The sequence below is a fragment of the Canis lupus genome, chromosome 24, assembly GCF_011100685.1.
Source record: "Canis lupus familiaris isolate Mischka breed German Shepherd chromosome 24, alternate assembly UU_Cfam_GSD_1.0, whole genome shotgun sequence".
NCBI classification, from domain to species: Eukaryota; Metazoa; Chordata; class Mammalia; order Carnivora; family Canidae; genus Canis; species Canis lupus.
The window spans coordinates 35,782,009-35,790,203 of NC_049245.1; the positions used below are offsets into that span (position 1 = coordinate 35,782,009).

The 8,195-nt window shown below is 50.9% G+C and overlaps 1 long non-coding RNA gene across 2 annotated transcripts; it reads right to left on the minus strand.

The window, feature by feature from the left end:
- Positions 1–445: 445 nt before the first annotated feature.
- Positions 446–4,783, minus strand: LOC119865558. 2 transcript variants are annotated; one of them, XR_005377399.1, is made up of 3 exons: positions 4,715–4,783; positions 1,990–2,238; positions 446–997 (listed from the first exon to the last, which is right to left on the minus strand). It is a non-coding gene; the product is annotated as an uncharacterized LOC119865558 (long non-coding RNA). The 2 variants fall into 2 exon arrangements; XR_005377398.1 differs by having other exon boundaries at positions 446–1,240.
- Between the last annotated feature and the right edge of the window lie 3,412 nt (positions 4,784–8,195).

The window sequence follows — 8,195 nt, forward strand, 5'->3', positions numbered from 1 at the left end:
ATAGGGGATTTATTTGCTCATGGCCAGGGCTGCCTCTGGAGTGTCTTGGTGCCAGTTACAAAAGGTGCCCCTTCCTCTTGGGAAAAGCAGCCTCACACCAGGACACAGGCTTGGTGAACAAAATTTCAGCCCCTTGTTCAGATACAACATGTTTGGTGTACCCAGCGGTTCTGGGTATGTCGATTACGGGCCTGGATGGTGTGCCTGGCATGGAGTTGGGTGTGGGGTCCACCCCCTTCCCCAAAAATGTGAACTGAGAGTGGAGGATGGAGGTTTCCCAAAGGACAATCAAGGCACTGTGCCCAGAGGGAGAATTCATTCATTCACTCAACATATTCTTAAAAAGTGCCCACTAGTACCAGGCAATATGGTAGGTACTAAAGACACTGCAGTGAAGAAAGGAGGACATTCTTCCTGAAGCTCACATCCCAGAGAGGGAGCCAGATAACAAATGAATTAATGATTAATTACATAATAATCATGACAATCATGCTATGGAAAAAAATACAGTGGGATAGGAGGACAGGGTGTGCTGTATCAGATGGGGTGGCTGGGGAGGGCCTCAATGACAAGGTGATGTTTGAATAAAAATTGGAAGAGGGGAGTCAGGTGATATCTCAAGGAAGAGAATTAAGAAAAGAAGAAAAGAAAAGAAAAAAAAAAAGAAAAGAAAAGAAAAAAAAAAGGATGACAAGCTCTGGGGCCAAAGACAAGTTGGCCTGAGCCCAATATAGCTGGACAGATCCTGCAGGGCCTCGTAGGCCATTGTAAGGAATTTAGTTGCCACTCTATGTGAGATAAAAACCCGCCAGAGAGTTCTGAACAGATGAGGGACAGGATCCGACCTGGGTTCTAACAGGATTGCCCAGATTGCTGTACAGAGAGGAGTCTGTCACAGGAGCCGATGGAAGCAGCAGACTAGGAGAAAGAGGGCGGTGCCTTGGATTCAGATGGTGGCAAAGACGCTCATGCGAAGTGGCTGGATCCTGGAAGTAATCTGGAAGCGGAGCGAAAACAGTGTGCATCATGAGTAAGTGAGATGGTGAATGCCGCCTCTGGGGGATGAGCTGACTAGATACTGAATCAGAAGGAGGCAATCTATTTGTTTAAGTGTAATGCGGACCCTGCCTACCTGTCTCCTCCCCTATGCCCCTCAGATCTCACCACATTCTGGAAGCCGCTGCTGGCTCTCCTCCTCTAGAGCACCTGCCAGGGCTTGGCTGAGCCAGCCGGGCGGGACCTGTGTCATCCAGGGAAAGAGGGACCGTGAGCCGGGTCCTGAGGCTCCCCTGGTTGCTGAGGGGGCCGTCCTGGGGGTGGACGAGGGGACACAGCACAGCCCCGCCCCACCTGGAGAAGCCCCCAAGCCTGCCGGGTCTCCAGACACCGAGGACACAGCCTTCCTGGAGCAGCCCCCCTGCCATGGTCGGCTGGTGCCACCACTGAGGGGTCCCAGAGGCAAACTCGGCTCTAATAGCTGGGAGTCTCCCAATTGCAAGTGACAGAAATTAAATTCAAAAGAGCAAATGCAACAGCAAATGTATTAGCTGGGGTAATTAAAAGTCAGGTGTTTGGGGTGCCCACCCAGCCACATCCAGGGCCTCCCACAGCTTAGTCATGATTGGGTCCCTCTCCCTCTCTGGGCTCTGCTCTCCCCTGGGTTGGCTTCACTCTCAAGCAGGTGGTCTCCGTGGGGTGACCAAGATGCAGCCCCAGACGACAGAGTCTCTCCCCACCTGATCCAGGAAAAGCCCCAGGGCAGCCTCTCATTGGCCCGTTTCGGGTCACATGTCCTTCCCGTAGCCAATCAGAGCATCCGAGAGGATGGACCGCCCGCTGGTCCGCACCTGGGTCACGAGTCCCTCCTGGTGTTGGGAGTTGGGGTCACACTGCTCGGTCCACACCAGGAGGCCGTGTCCCCAGTGGGAAATCAGGGGTGGACAGGGGTGGACACGACTTAGAAATCGTGGGTGCTCCGTGGTTCCTCACCCCAGAGCAGGAGAGCGAGTCAGAGGTGGGACGTGCGTCAGCCGAGGCCGTGGAGCTCGAAGTGGCCAGAGAAGGGTTTTCAGTGCAGGGCCTCACACGCAGCTCCTGAGGGAGCGGGGTCACCGATGTTTTCCATGTGAAACACCCGCAAAGTTTGCAGGAGGCCCTGGCTCATGGGTGAGGCCTCTCTCCGGGATGGCAGCATTGTCTCCAGAGGGCAAGCCTCATCTGTGCACCCCGAAAAGCAACCTGTGAAGTAGGAGCAACCCCAGGAAGCCCTTCTGTCCATCCCGAATGTTCCCAGGGGCGGCTGATGCCGCCACCAGTGCCTCATCCCCCAGCTTGGAAAACACAAATGAGCAACACCTAATGCAGACTCATCCATCAGGTGGCTTTCCTCCTTCCTGACTGTGGGGACCTGCAGGGACTTCCTTCCCTGCAGGGAAGGGAGGTATGGGGGGAGGAGGGAGGAGTGTGGGAGGAAGAGGGTGGAGGCTGCCAGGAGGACATCTGCTTCCCTTAGAACTGTAGGGAGCCCTGCAATCCCTTTCCATCACGTCTGGGTGCAAATCCACACCTTGTCCCCAAAAGGGTGTGCATGTCTACATAAGCACACACCCACAGGGACACACATGGGTACACATGTGTGAGCACGTTTACATGTGTGTGCAAAACCTATCTACAGCACACATGTGCCTGCCCACACATACATCATCCAAAATGCACACATGCATGGGGCCATGCACAACCCCCAAAACACAGCATTTCGTACCGTCTCACACACACACATGCACGTACTTCCTGAAACAGTTGTGTGCACAATGCCCCACAGTATACACGCAACCTCACACATAGCGGGTGGAATCACTGATTCTGAAGCCAGGCTGCTTGGCTCTAAATCCCAGAGTCTGGGGACAGTCCCAAGGGCTGGGATCCTCTAGCAAAGTACGTGTGCACTGGGTGTGCAGGTGTGTGCTGTAGCAGGACACCCAAGGGCTGGTGTGGGCCTGGGCTGTGTGTGCCATCTGTGTATGTGGGAGTGGAGTATGGATCTTGCATGATCACAGCATGTGCACAGGGATTATAGGAGGCGCCTCACGTTGAGAGGTTTTATCGCCTCCCTGCACAGCATTCCCTGTGGCATTTTCTTTCCCAGACATGCACAATCTCCAAGGCTGGTAAAATGCCACCAGCTAGATGCTGCCAAGACCTGCCTGGCCCTGGCCTCCTGGGGAGAGACAATGAATTCTCCTCCACTGTTCACTGGCTGCATCTACCCCAGCAGGGCCCGGAATCTCTCATACATCCTGCCTGCTTCCATCGCCTCCTTGACTCAAGAACGGACATCCTTCTTGGAGGATGAAGCCCAGCAACCCCAAGGCAAACAAGACTGGAGTCCTCCCATCTCTCATTAATTTTAATAATAACGATGACAGTAAAAGAGCTACCATTTATTGAGCAATGACCACATGCTGGCCACTTCTGCCACTACCTCAATTAAGAGCCCAGGATCTCACTCAACCCACCCTCCACAGAGCCCAATCTAGTAGTCATCCTTACGACTTATAGATAAGGAAACTGAGGCACAGGGTGGGCAATGAGTGACCCAGGTTGTAAGTGGTAGAAGCAGGACCTGACTCCGGTAGACCAATTCCAGGGCAAAATTGTCTGGAAATTTGTGTGCAAGATTACATGCTGAAGCAGAGGCTTCCTGATGTGCGATCTTGCTGACACCTGCTTTCTTATCTACTGCTTCAGCCACACTCTGGACCCTTCCTCCCTGCCCCTTCTCGCCGAAGTGTTGTTGAAGTTTCCATACTGTTCCACATGCTGTTCCATCTAACTGGGAGTCTTTTCCTCCCCCCACTCTGCCTGGGAGGCTTTGGGTTGTCTCTCAGGCTGTAGCGCCAAGGTCATCACCATCTCTCTTTACAATTTTCTCTGATCCCAGAGTGGAGTTAGTTGTTCAATACTCCGTGTGCCCATCACACTGTGCTCAAAGCTGTGTCAGAGTATCTAACTACAGTGAAAGAGAGAAAAGTTGGTCGACAGGATGAGCAGATTGATGAGAAACTCTAAATATCAGAAGACAGCAATACAACAAATGTGAAGTACAGAGCAAGAAAGTTAGCATAACCCAGTAGTGATCGATCAGTGATGAAGAACCAGGACAAAATAGTTAGGCGTGATATGTATATGTTTTTGGAGAGAGGGTCAGTAATTTATCACATTCTCAAAGGAGTCTGAGAAACAATGTGCTTAGAAAAATATTTATATGCAAAGCGAAAAGGAGTTAACATAGAACATTCTAAAAGAAAGTGAAAAACTCTGTGTATTTCTGTTACCTTATTATTTAATCACATGTAGATATTGACTCATTAAATGTATCAACAAAGAATAGAAACGGTAAATATAAGTACATCACTTAAAAAGCAGTTTTTAGCCCCAGGAGGAATAATAATAGAATGACCTAATGAACTCTGGTGTCAAGTCAGACAAAGCCATGTAAACGACTCAAAATCCAACAGCATATAACTTCATTATTGTTACCTAAAAGACAGGATGTACATGTTGTATGGTCCTAAGAACATAAAAGGGTACAAGAGTTCTAAAGTGTATAAAATTATATTTTTAAGATCTTATCAAATTCAAAGATTTAGACATAGAGGGGGAAAGCCAGGTACGTATCATACATTTATCAGCTTAGCGGAGACATGAGCCTTACCTGGTAGACAGAAAAATTAGATAAAGTGTATAATGTGCATACATAGACGTGAGCCAGGTAATCACTCCCTTCATGAATTCAAAGAATCACTGACGTCACAACATAAGTGAGCACATACCCTCAACGTCACAAACAAGAATCCAGACACCACCCCCCACTACCTATCCTAAATCTCTGCTAACCATTATATAAATCACAGCAAACAAGCTTCCGTACCATGTGCTGTTCATGGTCAAGGACAGTAGGGTTCAACTCCAGGGGAAGCCAGTTCTTTTCCAGCTGTTTCCTCCAATACCCAGAAGACATAATGCTACCGTTTCCCTTTGAGAGCGTGAGTGCTGCTGGCTGCGGGGCCAACAGCAAAGTTCAGGTCAGCATCCGCAGCCCAGCAGGAAGCACAGCTCCACACAGAGAGTCCGAAGAAAAGACTCTGCATCCAGAAGGATGGTCCTTGAAGAGAGAGCCTCCCTTCTAAGTCAACCGTGCACTCTGCCCAGAGACCCACGGGCCCCAGAACTTACCCACTTGAAAAGTGCGACCAAGGAAAGAGGAGTGGCTCTTCAGCAAATCACGGGGAACCCCCCCACACACACACACAAAAAAAAAAACCCTAGAAGAAAATCCCTAGTTTTCTTTTCCTGGTGGCGCAAAGACAAGAAGGAGAAGAAGACATGCTCAGGAAGAGCCAGGTTGCAGAGCCCTGTGAGCAAGGCAGTGGGTCTCGAATGCGGAGTAATCATACTGAACCAAGCACGACGGAACGGTGACTCCAGAACAAATCCCAGGAGAGATGAGACAGTAGCGATCTTGCCAGGTGCTGGACTAGGCACTGGGGTATTACACTGGCTTCTCTTCCTTGAGGGGCCCCGGTCCTGGGGAGACAACTGTGTCAACAGGTCATCTCAGGATGGGTGGTATGTGCCAATCCGTGGAGCGCTAAAAGCCCAGATGGTAAAGACTGTGACCTCCTGGAGAGTGAGGACTGTCACCGTATCCATGAAATCTATCCACAGGCCTGACCCCCGCCCCCAGGGCATTGAGGACACATCTGAGGTGGAACAGCCTGGTGCAGAAGCCAAAGTAGAACCGTGTCAGTCCCGGGCTCGTCCCTAACTCTGGGACTTGGGAAAAGTGATTCTACGTCTGTGTCTGTTACTTCATTTTTAAGTTGAAAATGCTAATAAGCAGCATCTGCCCCCTATGGCTATAATAGAGAAGATTAAATAATAATTTGGTTGCACCTGGTACATAATAGTAAGAAAATACCAAAAATTGTCAATATTATTATTGTTGTTGTTGCTATTATAAACGAGTGGTGAGTGTCTAACTACCCCAGTGGAAATCAGGGTAGTTACTTCTTACCCTGTACTCTTGGAGAGTGTGGGGCGGGAGCCACCTCTCAAGGCATTGTGGGGATTTTCCTGCTTTGCAGACTTTAACCCATTTTGCAGACTGGAGAATGGAGATGAGGGGCCTGGGGCGTGGGTATCCTAGGGCGACCCAGCGAGACAGAGGCAGAGATGAAGGCTGCAAGGGATGACCCCAGTGCAGGGCACCAGCAGCTGGGTGACGAGGAGCAAAGTAAGGAGAAGCCTCACTGCACGGCCTCCTGCGGGGGGCATCCGGGAGAGCAGTGTCATGGCACACAAGGCTCCCAGAGAGCCCAAAATTGCACCCCTCTTCCTTGCTTTTCTGGAGAAGCAGTGGGCATCGTCTTGGGGATAGGGCCAGTTATTCCAGCAGCTTCGACAGCCATCCCTCACCCGGATGGACCCATGGGCAGTAATTCATGGGGTTAGAGACCTAATGGGCTCCAAGCCTTTCCCAAGAGTCTGTCACCTGTGCAAAGTCTGCCCCTCAGGAAGATGAACTGAATGACAGGACTGTCAGTGAGCAGCCCTGTGTCCCCCGCTGGCCACCCACCGGTTCTTCCCCTCGAGGGCAGCTCAGGACACCTCCCAGACCTTCCTGATGAAAGCATTCCTGCTTCCGGCCCCTACTGCACCCCACAACCAGACCCTTAGCCTGGGCCCTAGCCTCGCACCCATGGTCTTTGTTCCCTGGGCCCCCCGCAACAGGTGGGTCGTCCATTTGTTTTGTCATGCTTGTATTCGAGAAGCGTCTAATAAATAGACAAGTACAAAGAATATGAATAAATGCACATGTATCAAAATACCCAGAATGGACAATCGCTAACACTTCATCGTACTCATGTCTTTGGTTCTTCTTGCTAATAAAGGCAATGAAATTGAAGATAGAATTAAAGTTTCTTTTATCTCTTGCAGTGGCCCATTTCCTCACCTTATGGACTATCACTGAATTTGATAAACTTTGGAGAAGTTTTAGCTTCATAGGGAAGTTGAGTGGAAGGTGCAGAGAGTTCCCCATAAGTGGCACATTTATTACAACTGACGAGCCCGCGTTGACACATCACAATCGCCCAGGGACTATAGTTTACAGTAGGAGCTCACTCGTGGCTGTGGGGTACGTTCTATGGGTTTGGACAGATGCGTAATGACATGTACCCATCATTATAGTGTCATACAGAGTAGTTTCACTGCCCTAAAAATCCTCAGTGCTTTCACTCCTCCCTCCCCTGCAGGCAGGTGGCTTTAGTTAAGTGTTGTCGATCATGTTTTCCTCTGGGCACCATCTCAGCTCTCTCCTCGTCCTGCACGTCCTGGCTAGCGGCCTTCTCACCCATCATCTTGAGCGCTTGCTGACCGGGACACCTGCAGGAGGAGCAGGTTCCAGGTGGGGAATATGGGGGCTCAGTTGGGGACCTGCTATGTCTGAGGTGCCCACAGACGTCCTAGTGGGCTCTTCCGGGAGCACCTGGAGACTCACATCTGGAAATTCAGAGAGGGAACAAGCAGACCGTGGGGTAGGGGCTCTGTGTCCCAGGCAGTCACATCTCCCATAAGGCTCCGTGTCCCAGGCAGTCACATCGTGGGAGGGGCGGAGGCTTGTTACTGTTTACTCCTCACTCTTTCCAGAAGCTTCCCTGGAGCTCAGCTGGAGTGCTTCCTCCCCTCCCCTCCCGCACCTACTGCTGATATTTACTCTTCCACTGTCTGTTGTGCTAAGTGCACAGCTTGTTTGTGAGATATGCTAATAAAGCCACCAGGTCATCACATTAGCAGTTCCTTGCTGAGACCTCCCTTCTTCGGGGGGCGGCAGGCACCCAAACACAGGCCCCATAGTCAGGCTAGCACAGCTAATGATATGCTTCCAACAGGAAGGCAAGCGGCTTCCTGAGGCTTCCACGGACTTGAAACTGCTGATAGATTCCAGAGGGTAGAACCCACCAGGCTGGCCTGGATGCCGAGAGACACTTTCTGGACCAGCCAGGTTCCCCATCTCCCCGTTTGCCAGAAGGGGATCTGGGGTCCAGAGAGGGGCTGACGTCTCTCATTATGCAGATGAGAAAAGATGATGCATCCATCAGCTCAGGGCTGGAGACCAGGGACCAGGCTTCCTG